The 13153-nt window shown below is 45.4% G+C and overlaps 1 protein-coding gene across 8 annotated transcripts in view; it reads left to right on the top strand.

The window, feature by feature from the left end:
- The window catches only part of rbm19 (RNA binding motif protein 19), a 308924-nt gene that overhangs the window by 260931 nt on the left and 34840 nt on the right, over positions 1-13153 (top strand). Inside the window, exons 25-26 of one of the 8 annotated variants that reach the window (XR_010977277.1) lie at positions 6162-6534; positions 7543-7873. The exons of 6 other annotated variants lie outside the window; for them this stretch is intronic. The gene's annotated coding sequence lies outside the window, so the exon portion shown is untranslated. Of the gene's footprint in view, positions 1-6161; positions 6535-7542; positions 7874-13153 lie in introns of those variants that run through there. One more of the 8 variants, XM_068055152.1, reaches the window with a different exon arrangement.

The following is a 13153-nucleotide window of genomic DNA, read 5'->3' as shown; positions in this document are numbered from 1 at the left end:
GCCTCTGTCTTTTTTCCTGCCAACTACTAAGTCTCTTCGACTCGCCACAATTTAGCCCTGTCTTTATGGCTGCCCGCCAGCTCTGGCGAATGCTGGCAACTGACTCCCACGACTTGTGATCAATGTCACACGATTTCATGTCGCGTTTGCAGACGTCTTTATAACGGAGACATGGACGGCCGGTGGGTCTGATACCAGTGGCGAGCTCGCTGTACAATGTGTCTTTGGGGATCCTGCCATCTTCCATGCGGCTCACATGGCCAAGCCATCTCAAGCGCCGCTGACTCAGTAGTGTGTATAAGCTGGGGATGTTGGCCGCTTCAAGGACTTCTGTGTTGGAGATATAGTCCTGCCACCTGATGCCAAGTATTCTCCGAAGGCAGCGAAGATGGAATGAATTGAGACGTCGCTCTTGGCTGGCATACGTTGTCCAGGCCTCGCTGCCGTAGAGCAAGGTACTGAGGACACAGGCCTGATACACTCGGACTTTTGTGTTCCGTGTCAGTGCGCCATTTTCCCACACTCTCTTGGCCAGTCTGAACATAGCAGTGGAAGCCTTACCCATGCGCTTGTTGATTTCTGCATCTAGAGACAGGTTACTGGTGATAGTTGAGCCTAGGTAGGTGAACTCTTGAACCACTTCCAGAGCGTGGTCGCCAATATTGATGGATGGAGCATTTCTGACATCCTGCCCCATGATGTTCGTTTTCTTGAGGCTGATGGTTAGGCCAAATTCATTGCAAGCAGACGCAAACCTGTCGATGAGACTCTGCAGGCATTCTTCAGTGTGAGATGTTAAAGCAGCATCGTCAGCAAAGAGGAGTTCTCTGATGAGGACTTTCCGTACTTTGGACTTCGCTCTTAGACGGGCAAGGTTGAACAACCTGCCCCCTGATCTTGTGTGGAGGAAAATTCCTTCTTCAGAGGATTTGAACGCATGTGAAAGCAGCAGGGAGAAGAAAATCCCAAAAAGTGTGGGTGCGAGAACACAGCCCTGTTTCACACCACTCAGGATAGGAAAGGGCTCTGATGAGGAGCCACCATGTTGAATTGTGCCTTTCATATTGTCATGGAATGAGGTGATGATACTTAGTAGCTTTGGTGGACATCCGATCTTTTCTAGTAGTCTGAAGAGACCACGTCTGCTGACGAGGTCAAAGGCTTTGGTGAGATCAATGAAAGCAATGTAGAGGGGCATCTGTTGTTCACGGCATTTCTCCTGTATCTGACGAAGGGAGAACAGCATGTCAATAGTCGATCTCTCTGCACGAAAGCCACACTGTGCCTCAGGGTAGACGCGCTCGGCCAGCTTCTGGAGCCTGTTCAGAGCGACTCGAGCAAAGACTTTCCCCACTATGCTGAGCAGGGAGATTCCACGGTAGTTGTTGCAGTCACCGCGGTCACCTTTGTTTTTATAGAGGGTGATGATGTTGGCATCGCGCATGTCCTGGGGTACTGCTCCCTCGTCCCAGCACAGGCATAGCAGTTCATGTAGTGCTGAGAGTATAGCAGGCTTGGCACTCTTGATTATTTCAGGGGTAATGCTGTCCTTCCCAGGGGCTTTTCCGCTGGCTAGGGAATCAATGGCATCACTGAGTTCCGATTTGGTTGGCTGTATGTCCAGCTCATCCATGACTGGTAGAGGCTGGGCTGCATTGAGGGCAGTCTCAGTGACAGCATTCTCCCTGGAGTACAGTTCTAGGTAGTGCTCAACCCAGCGGTCCATCTGTTTGCGTTGGTCAGTGATTATGTCCCCCGATTTAGATTTGAGGGGGGTGATCTTCTTGATGGTTGGCCCAAGAGCTCTCTTCATGCCATCATACATTCCTCTGATGTTTCCGGTGTCTGAGGCCAGCTGAATATGGCTGCATAGGTGTTGCCAGTAGTCGTTTGCGCAACGCCTAGCTGTTCTTTGTGCAGTACTTCTGGCTGCTTTAAGTGCTGCGGATGTTAAATCGCTGGGGGCTTTCTTGTAGTTCAAAAGTGCAATGCGCTTAGCGGCTATGACAGGTTCCAGCTCTTCATTATGAGATTGAAACCAGTCTGCATTTCTCTTCGCACTTTTGCCGTAGGTGGTCAAAGCTGACTCATAGATGGCGTCTCTGATGTGGGCCCACTTGGTCTCAGCATCCCCTGTGGGAGTGTTTTGAAGGGCTGTTACAAGTGAATTTAGAAATTTTTGTAACAGCTGTGGGTGAGAAATTCTGCTCGTGTTGATGCGCGGGTGGCCCTTCTGCTTGGAATGATGCAACTTCTTTGGTCTGAGTCTAACCTTGCTGCACACCAGGGAGTGGTCGGTGTCGCAGTCCGCACTGTGGAAGCTGCGTGTGATTTGAACACTGTTTAAGGCGGCTCGCCTTTTGACAATGAGGTCTAGCTGGTGCCAACGACGTGATCTTGGGTGCCTCCATGAAACCTGGTGACAGGGTTTAGTGTGAAAGAACGAGTTGGTGATGCAGAGGTTATGATAGGTACACAACTCAAGCAGTCTCTGCCCGTTCTCATTCATCCTTCCAACGCCATAGCGCCCAAGGCAGGAGGGCCATGAGTCATGGTCGGCCCCAACCCTGGCATTAAAGTCCCCCAGCAGGAATAGGTGTTCGGTGTTGGGGATGCTGCTAATGATGTTATGGAGTTGTTCATAGAACTGGTCTTTAGCTTCAGGTGCGGAACAGAGTGTTGGAGCATAGATGCTGAGTAGGTGTACTGGACCAGAGGTGGTGAGCAGTCGGATGGACAGTATGCGTTCCGAGCCATTTGAGGGAGGCTCTATCATGCTGAGCAAGGAGTTTCTGATGGCGAAGCCCACTCCATGCTGTCTTGGTTCTTCAGGATCCCTGCCCTGCCAGAAGAAGGTGTAGTCTTGCTCTGCTAGAGAGCCACTCGCGGGGAGGCGAGTCTCCTGAAGTGCTGCAATGTCCACATTGACTCTACTGAGCTCGTTGTTAATGATGGCGGTCTTCCGAGAATGGTTGATTTGTGTAAGGTCTTCCGACAGGCCAGGACACATAGTTCTGACGTTCCAGCTTGCAAAGCGAAGGGCTGGTACCTTCTTTCCTTTTTTCATGTTGTTTGGTGCGGTGTATCAGTCCACCTTTCGGGCAATGACCCTGAGCTCCAAGCACCCATTGAAGCAGGCAGACTGTGGCGGGACAGAACCTTATTGACCGGGGGCTGCCCGGTTTGAGGCGGGCGGTAGCTGTCCAGTGAGGTGCAATGACCTCTCCCACCGACAAAGGCAACCCGTGGCGCCCAGTTTCTACGCCAATTTATCTGGACTTATAACCCGTAACTGCTGCCTTCCGTGTTGTTTCAGTCGCTGTGAGGCAACTATGGAGTGACCTCTCCATGGCGCATGCCTGGGCAAATTTATGGAGGTTGAGAGTTGCCCAGTCGTCAAAACCCCCCTCTCGGCCTTTCTGGTGGGGTCCAAAGGAGTGCAGGACACGACGTTTGGCACCAGTATGGCTGCAGGAACTGCCGGAAACATGCCAAAGGTGACACATGACCGCCTACGGGGTTCCGCTCCGGATTTTCTGTTAGGGTTTACTCCCTTAGCCTTGGTCTCTCCCGAGACGCCCACAAGGCAGTGGGATTGTTGGGGCCCCTACACAGGTGTAGGATGGTGCCGGTGGGAGGAGGGGATGCAAGGGGGAGGGGAAGGGGGTGCGGGGTGAAGATGGTGCGGGGGGGGGGGCGGGCTGGGACGGGGTTGTGAGGGGGTGAGCTGAGAGGGTGGAGCAGGGAAGGGGACGGGGGTGGAAGGGGGGTAAAGGGGGGGAGGGGGGGTGGAATCTGGTGCAGGTAATAAGCCATTTCCTCAGTGCCCACCATCGACGTCCGGAAAGCTCATCTACGTCCTTCGGGAGGTGAAGCATCATTTGGCAGACTTAGAGGTGATTACATTTGCTAAGGGTTTTTTTTTGCAGTGGTTTAAATAAAGGCATGCAGCATTGCCGACAGTGCGCTGCAGATGCTCTCCGAGCCATCTCCCGCGGGCGCTTTGAAGTTGCGGCCGGGGGGGCCGTTCGTGGATGTTTTGGGTGTTCGGGGCACCTTTTCACAGGACTTCTCTCGGGTCCCGCAGCTCCTTCTTCACCTCAATGGACTTACCGCATGCCGTGGCTGCAGACACTCTGGACTGTGAAGACAGCAGGATCGGAGATTAAAGTATCGGCAGCTGTTCTCGTCAGTTTCATCCGGATCAATTTCATTGAGAAAACAAAGAGCAGGTGTGGCTGGGGGAGGGCAGTGGGCCCAGGTAACCTACACTAAACTAACTGTTAACTTTTAGATAGGGCTAAAATGAACTGATTTAAAGAGCCAGGGGAATTTAAACAGTTTAAGAGGGCAGATTGGGGGAGAAAACGTTAGGGATGGGAGCAGATGGCCATGGATAGAGTTGAACAGCTAGGGAGCTTCCAGCCCAGGAGCCATCTTGAAAGCAATTTCTTCAATACCCAAGGCAATACAGGCCTAGTCTGTGCAACCTTTCCTCATTATTTAACCCTTTTAGCCCCAGTATCATTTTGCTGAATCTGCTCTGCACTGCCTCCAAAGCCAATATAAGGCCTTACTGAGGTGTGATGCCCAGACTGAACTCAGTACTCCAGAAGTGATCTAACCAAAACTTTAATAAAACTGTAGCAAGCCTTTGTATTTCAGCCACCTTGAGATGAAGGCTAGCATTCCATCATCCTTTTTGCCTCCAAAAGTTTTTAGTGATTTCTGTATATGGACCCCCTATATTTTTCTGCTTCTGAATAGTTCCTAGCTTCTCATCAGTTAGAAAATGCTCTGATCTGCCTTTTTTTAGAAATAAAGTGGATAACTTCACACTTCCCCAAGTTGAGCTTCGTTTGCCACATGTTTGGCCACTCACTTAATCTATCAGTGTCCCTCTGCTGTCATCTACACTTCTTCCTATGCCATCTAACATAGTGTTAGAAGCAAACTTGGACAGATACAGCTCTCTAGTCCTTCATCAAAGTCATTAATAAAAATAGTGAAAAGCTGAGACCCTGGGGGATAGCACTAACCATGGGCAAAACAAGGACAAAGGAGCTGAATTCCAGAGGTGAGGTGAGAACAACTGCCTTTGACATCAAGGTAGCATTTGACCAAGTGTGAAACCAAAGAGCCTTAGTAAAATTGAAATCAATGGAAATAACGGGGAAAACTCACCACTTGGCTGGAGTTATACTTGGCACAAAGGAAGATGGTTGTGATTTTTTGGTTGTTGAAAGTCATTCATCTCAGCCCAAGGACATTGCTGTAAGAGTTTCTTATGGTAGTGCCCTCGCCCAAGCTGCTTCATAAATGACCTTCCCTCTATCATAGGGCTGAATTTTACCAGCCCCTCAATGTCGCAGGTCGCGCTAGGGGTGCTGGCAAAATTCTGTGGGGAGAGGCCTGCCTCAATCCGCCACATGGAGAAGGGCCCGCCGCATATTACCGGCGGCTGGGGGACCTCAGTGCAGCCCCCCCCACCATCTGATGGTGGGCCCTCAATCTAAATATTTAAATGCACAGTAATGACATATAAACGACCCTACCTGCAGGCGGTGGCTGTCCCACGCCGATTTTACGGCCGCCATCCATCCCTCACGCACCTTCAGAACTCTGTACAGTGTTCCAAGGCGAGAACCTGGTGGGGGAATGTGGAGAACGCTTTTGATTGGATGTGGGGATGTTGGGAAGGGGTTGAAGGGAAAAAGTTAGAAGGTTGCGGGGTAAAGTTTGGCTAGGGAAAAAGGCATGTTTTGGTTATCTTGGGCAATGAAATGACCAGTGGGGGGATTGGGGAAGGGCCTCCATCATGTTTTTATTTAATAAAAATTAAAACTGATACACCTTTAAAAAATTCTAATTTTTGCTAAGGGCTTAAAGCCCTATAGAAGTGGCGCCGGACACCATTGCCGGGGACGTGGCGGCCGCCCCCTCTCCATCATCAGCGGTGGCCGCTCCACCCCCTCTATTTAAATCAGTCCCCGCGCGTAATATCGCAGGGGTTCAGGGAATGCACATCCACATGGGATGCACGCCACCATCCGAGTGTGCAACCCCAAACTGCGGCGCACTCGTAAAATTCAGCCCATAAGATCAGAATAGGGCTATTTGCTGGTGATTGCACGTCTAAAGTTCCATTTGCAACTCCTCAGATACTGAGGCAGCCTGTGCCTACATGCAGCAAGACCTGGCAAACATTCAGGCTTGGATTGAGAAGTTCCAGGCAATGACCATCTCCAACAAGAGAGAGTCCAGCCATCTCCCTTGACATTCAACAGCACTTCCGTCGATGAATTCCCCACCATTGACCAGAAACTTAACTGGACCAGCCCCATTAATACTGTGGATACAAGAGCAGGTCAGAGGCTGGGAATTCTGTAGAGACTATCTCACTCCTGACACCCAGTGCCTGTCCACCATCTACAAGATGCAATACAGAAACTCACCAAGGCTCCTTTGACAGCACCTTCCAAACCTCTGCCACCGAGAAAATCAAGAGCAACCTGCTTCAAAGTATATCTTGGGGTATGCTTTTTCTCCAGTTTTCTGTATGTGTTTTTAATGATATTTAGTGTTTATTTTGATTCAGTTTTTGATTGTAGCTCCACATTTTACAAGTGTTTTTAATTTTCTTCTGGTCAGAAAATGATATCTAGTGTGCAAAAGAAAAGCAGGGCATTGTTGTTGCTTCCTTAATTTGGAAATTTAGTGTTGTATGACAAAACACTTCCTTTACAACTTTGTTGCTAATTGAAGCAATATTTTTATTTTAGTAAAAGCATTGTTTTTACAGAATTAATACAACAACCCTCTTAGTTGTGGAATGGTACAAAGATATATCAATATAAAAACATACCCATATATACTTCAAAAGGTCAAGCAAAAGCATTTGGACACATGCAGTTAGGTATGGGTTTTTAACCTTTTTACTTTCAATATTTTATTGGTATTGAAATAAGTATGAGCTTCAAAACTTTTGGGAGTGGTGAGTTTCAGTTTAAATCTAAAATGCCGAGTCCTACTTAATGAGGTTGTGTTGTCTAAGGATTGAAAGATTCAAATGCTTTTACTTGTCCTTTTGAAGTATATATGTGTATGTTTTTAATATTGATCTATCTTTGTACCGTTCCACAACTAAGAGGGTGGCTGTTCAAAGCTGCACAGAGCCACCAGAGGTTGGCTTTTTCTCACTGTGTAGAGATGTCTTTTCTCAAAGATACTCGTAGAAATCCAGGATCCAAAGATTAAGAACTCATCAAAAAGGGTGTCAAAGGCCTTATGTCAGAATGGCATCTATTGGTATACCAGTGCACTGTGCCACACTTTTTCCACTGCAGTGCTTGCTTGTCACATTACTGTAAATCTTCCATCATGTGAAAAATTAAAAATACTGTAGAATCATGCTAGGATAGTGGTAATCATTAAACCAAACTCCATCATAGTTGCAAGATAAGACAAAACTGTACATAACCTTTGATGTAGCTTCGGACTTGAGCACATAATCTAGATTGACACTTCATTCTAATTCTGCAGGCATGCTACATTGTCAGAGATGCCATCTTTCAAATAATATGTTAAACCAGGCCCCATCCACCTCTCTGTCCAAGTGGATGCAAGAAATCCCATGGAACTATTTGAAGAGCAGCAGGGAATTCTCATATACTGACCAACTTTCTCCCTCAGTCAGCACCACCAAAAAAAACCACGTTATCCAATCATCCATTAATCTGCTTTTTGTGGACTCTTGCTGTGCACAGGTTGGTCAATGTGATTGCCTAAGTGAAAATGGTGACCGAATTTCACAAGTAATCCATTGGTTGTAACACACTTTGGGATGTCCAGAGAATGTAATAAAGTGCAATATGAATGCAAGTTTTTTTTTCTTTTAAATGAATAATAAACTCAGCATTTGCAGAGATTGCTTTGAATTTGCTTGTATCATGGCTCTCCTGATGACTCAACTGGTTATGGCAGTGAATAACTGAACCCTACAGTTCAAGAAGATCCCAGGTTCAATTCCCAGCCTTTAAGTTCTTCGATCAGAATCAGATCAGCAGATAGGATAGTTCAAATAGCCAGTATTCCAAAGATTTAGAGAGGGGAACATCAGCCAGTGTTCCCACTATCCAGGGACCTATTACTGAAGTATGTGCACATGGACGGTGGGTGAGGGCTAGATCAGGCACAGGTGAAGAATAGTAAATTCAACAAGACTGGTGAGTAACCAATGTTCTCCCATCCCTTCAAGAGAGATGGAGGGATGGGAGAACATTGGCTGAAAAAACTAACAAAGTAAAAAAAAAAACTGCCAGCATTATTGCATTAATTGTGTTTGCCAGTGAAAGAACTGAAGTCAGATTTTAATGGTTCCTTAATATCTATTTCTGTCTTTTTTTTCCCTCCAACAAATATATTTAAATATTGACTAATGTCCAACCTGCATAATGATTAACTCTTGTGTTACAGTGGTAAGCTGATCGATCACTGTTTAAATAACTACAGTTAAATGTGAGACTAGAATTGGATAGTCATTAGTGAAGCATTTAATGTCATAAAAAAATGCAAAGAAGTGGTCACTGTGGAGAAGTAAAGCCTGGATCCTCCACACACTATAATCTTAGTTTTTGGGCAGTATTCTGGTGGCCAGTATCAGAAATTGGGCAGAAGACCACCCCAACAGAAATGTGCTGAGGTTGCATCACAGTACCGTTTCTAGCAAGTGAGGCCAATGGGATTAAAGCGGACACTTCACTTGGGTGTTAATTTGTGGCCGTGTCAGTCCTGCATGCTATCATCCTTCATTTTGGCAAACAGGATGTCAAACATTAATATCTCACATTTGAAACGAATGTCCACTGTTACTAAAGAGGCAGGAGGTATCTTGGAGGTCATGGAAGGCACAGAGTAATACAAAAAAGTATTTCAACCATTTCTTAACCATTTTCTTTCTTTTTCCAGTTTGTACTTATGTTCTCACGAGTCCTGGCAATTATTGTAATTTGTTTTCCCCTACAGCACTGTTACTGGCACAATGTATTCTAATAGGGATTCCCTGTATCTGAAATATTTCAAAGAGGAGGGGGTTCAATGGGGGAATGTCAGGCAGCTGAGGCTTTGCAAGAGGTATTTTATGCCTCTGCTGTAGACACAGGTGAACATACCTGATTTTGACAGATGGTTAGTACTAGTAAAGACTTCTCTTTCAAAGGATGCTTAGACTGCAGACTCAGCGGCATCGCTAAGATATGTAAACACATGCCTAATATGTTGGATGTTTTCTCAGGTGCATCCAAATCACAATAGGTCATCCTTTCAAGGGTGCTGCAAAGGTGATCAGGAGGAAATGTAGCCTGGTTAGCTGCAGCTGCCAAGTTGCCATCATCAAATTCTGCAGACCATGATGTAGTAAACTATCTTCAGTGTCTGAACGGCATGGAGTTAGATTGCAGTGCTGTACTTCCTACTGCAAGGGCACCAGCAATGGACATGCACCAGAGTTATGCAAATCCAGTGATGATGATTCCTAGTTGTGGCCTGAAACTTGTGTTTATCTACTTTGAAGCATGGTGTCATGCTAGCATATATGAATGAATGGCATGGTGTAGTGGCATAGAGTGTAACTTTGCTTACAATCTTTTTGTGCAGCACCACTTCCACTCCATCAGCCGCCTAACCAGGGATTAAGTGCTTGCCTGCTCCATTACTTGCCTGCTCCATTACTTGCCTGCAGAGACATATCTGCACCTTGAGTTACCTCTTTCTACCCTGCTTTTACTAGTTCCCTGCCCCTTCACTCTTAGCAAAGCCAGCTGATAGGTTCAGATGCCTTTGGAGGTTGTATAGTCTTCCAACGTTTTTGTCTCCCTTCTTGCCCGCCATCCGTGTAAATTTCACTTAAATGAAATTTTCTGCTGTCTATACCTCTCTAAATCTGCATCTGAAACTACATTAGTGACTTGGCTTGGGAAAATCAGGTGGAAATTACACATTTCTATTTGAGTTTGTAAAGAAGCAACCAATGGTCATTCTAGTGTAAATTATGCTAAATGAGGAAAATTAAGGTTTGAATGATTAAAAGCAATTTTAACAATTTTAATTCTGTCTAGCCCTGAGGTTTTCTCTGGATGCAGTTTTAGTGATGCAGACTGATAACTAGCTAGAGGTTTATCTCCATCTGATTTATCCTATGCAATTTTATCCATAGCTAGCCATTAGGGCTATACATCAGTATACCATATGCAATAAAAGTGAACTAGAAGAACATGGATTTGCCCCAGTTATGTTCTAAAGAATGTGCTTTCAATCCTCTATAGGTTATTGGAAAGAGTTAAATGTTCATTGCCCTTTTCTAGAAAAAAGGGAGAGAAAATAGTTCAGCTTATACCGATCTGGTGCACCTCTTATTATTTAATTTCGAAGTCATCTTCCCTCCTTTTTCTTCATTGGTTCCCCAACACCAAAATGCTGTGACACTGACATATAGACCAAAGAATTTCCAGATTTGAATATTGGTCTAGAATGAGATAACTTACCTTAGCAGCTGCTGCTGCCTTCCACATCAAATAGTCCATTGGGACTCACTGTCCTCATTTAGCCATTGGAAAAAGCAACTTGGCTGGTACTGCAGGGTTGTTGTGTCTCGTAGAATAATATAGCAGAGTAAGTTATTATCTTCAGTTGGGGAGCAATTGGTAAAAAAATACAGGAACATGAAAAGGGATACATTGCTGAAACACTTATCTTACTATTTTGCTTAAACACATCTTTTGTGATTTTTGTCCTTTTCTGGAGCATGTTTAATTTCTACTTTTAACTAATATACAGGTGATATTTCCATGAATTCCATGATTTAAGCTCATGCAAATTAAATGTGACTCTTTAATGTTTATGATATTGGAGAACTATACTTGGAATGCTGCACAGTTAATTGTAGCAGCTGTGGCTCAGTTGGTAACACTCTCGCCTCTGAGTCAAAAGATTCCGGGTTCAATTCCTACTCCAGGACTTGAACACAACAATCAAGGCTGGCACTCCAGTACAGTACTGAGGTCATGCTACGCTGTTGGAGGTGGCGTCTTTGGGATGAGACGGTAAACCAAGGCTCCGTCTGCCCCTTCAGGTGGTCGTATCCCGTGGCATTATTTCAAAGAAGAGCCGGGAAGTTATCCTGGTCAATATTTATCCCTCAATCAACATCGCAAACACAGGTTATCTGGTCACTATCTCATTGCTGTTTGTGGGAGCTTGCTGGCTGCCATGTTTCCTACATTACAACAGTGACTACACTTCAAAAGTACTTCCTTCACTATAAAGCACTTTGAGATGTCCAGTGGGCATGAAAAGCGATATATAAATGCAAGCCATTCATAGTTATTGTATTAAAATTTGAAAAGATCTATATGGTAGGTTTTCTAACTTCCTTGTACAGTAACCTTGTGGCTCATCAATTAAAGGTATCACATCAGTTTGCAAGATGGTCTCAATCTGCAGTAAATTGAAAGGTCAATTTAAAATTGACCACCGACATAGCACATCTCTGCACAGGTGGAACCTCAAAGTCGTGTCAAAATGTTGCATAGCCTTGTGGTTGGTAGGGGAGAATTTTCTTGTTCTACACAAAGATCCATCCCTCCTCGCAGAAGGTGCTGCATGACATTCTTCAAGTCATCGAGGATCCCATTGAATCAACCAGTGCACTATTTCCTTATTGACCCCCCTTGACCTTGATATAGGCAAACTGTCAGATTTTCTAAATTCAACCTGTTTGGTGCTTTGTGCTGAAGTGGCAGTAGAGGGCACCCTTCTCCCTCCACTCAGTGTGGATTGAGACATGGTGGAAAGTTGCCCAGTTTGAGAAAATGGTGCAACTCTTGAGGTTGAAGTATAAACCTTCTTCAAAATCTGGTCCTTAGTCCTGGCCCTCATGCGAGGCACAACGCCAACGATCAGAGCATGTGTCACCCTATCAGAATAGAGGAGCTATCAAAACCTTGGCAAAACAGCCAAGACACTCCCGGCACTGACCTAGCTGGTGAACAAAGTAGCACATGATGTTTAGTTTAGTTTAGAGATACAGCACTGAAATAGGCCCTTCGGCCCACCGAGTCTGTGCCGACCATCAACCACCCATTTATACTAATCCTACACTAATCCCATATTCCTAACACATCCCCACCTGTCCCTATATTTCCCTACCACCTACCTATACTAGGGGCAATTTATAATGGCCAATTTACCTATCAACCTGCAAGTCTTTTGGCATGTGGGAGGAAACCGGAGCACCCGGAGGAAACCCACGCAGACACAGGGAGAACTTGCAAACTCCATACAGGCAGTACCCAGAATTGAACCTGGGTCGCTGGAGCTGTGAGGCTGCGGTGCTAACCACTGTGCCACTGTGCCGCCCTAGATAACTAGTGCCACTAACTAATCAGGCCCTGCGGTCATCTTCAATACCAGTAATTCAGCAAAGCTCACAATGCCACAGTGTGCCATGTATACTATGAATGCAGTATTTATCATGTTAACATGTTAAAACTGAACAGTAATTACAGTATTGAAAAAAAATCACCTCACTTGCAGAAACTAAATTCCTGCAATGAATATCTACCATATACAACTAGAGTTACTTTCAATTAAGTTAATTGGGTATTTTATGGGAGTACATTGATAACTCGCAATTCACGCGCATTTCAGACCCATCTATATACTATTATAATTTGTACCTATTGAAAGAACAGAGGGACAATTTAAACTCAGGTTGATAACAGGCGTAGTGTTGTTATTGGTGAGAGATCCAACTATTTTGACTTCCAGTCCTCATGTATATACTGCGGGCACCCTGGGAAATTATCCAACTTCCACGCTGAGCCTGGCAACAGTCAGAGGCTAGCTGTGACGCAATAGGATGGAAGACAATCCCAGATGAAGACAGTCATGTGGGACAGAAGTAGTCCAGAGTTATTTTGTAGGCTGAGGACGAGCACTCCTTCAGCACCCACCAAAAAAAATGCATTAAATATTCCTTGGTCCATTTTTTTTCAGCAACCACAAACTGTCCCTTTAAGAACTACTGGTTAGGCCGCTCAGTGCTTGATACGACTCCGATTCCTTCTCAAGGGCAATTAAGGATGGGCAACAAATA

Source organism: Heterodontus francisci, chromosome 23 (assembly GCF_036365525.1).
Source record: "Heterodontus francisci isolate sHetFra1 chromosome 23, sHetFra1.hap1, whole genome shotgun sequence".
Lineage (NCBI taxonomy): Eukaryota > Metazoa > Chordata > Chondrichthyes > Heterodontiformes > Heterodontidae > Heterodontus > Heterodontus francisci.
This window is presented reverse-complemented; position numbering and strand designations above follow the sequence as displayed.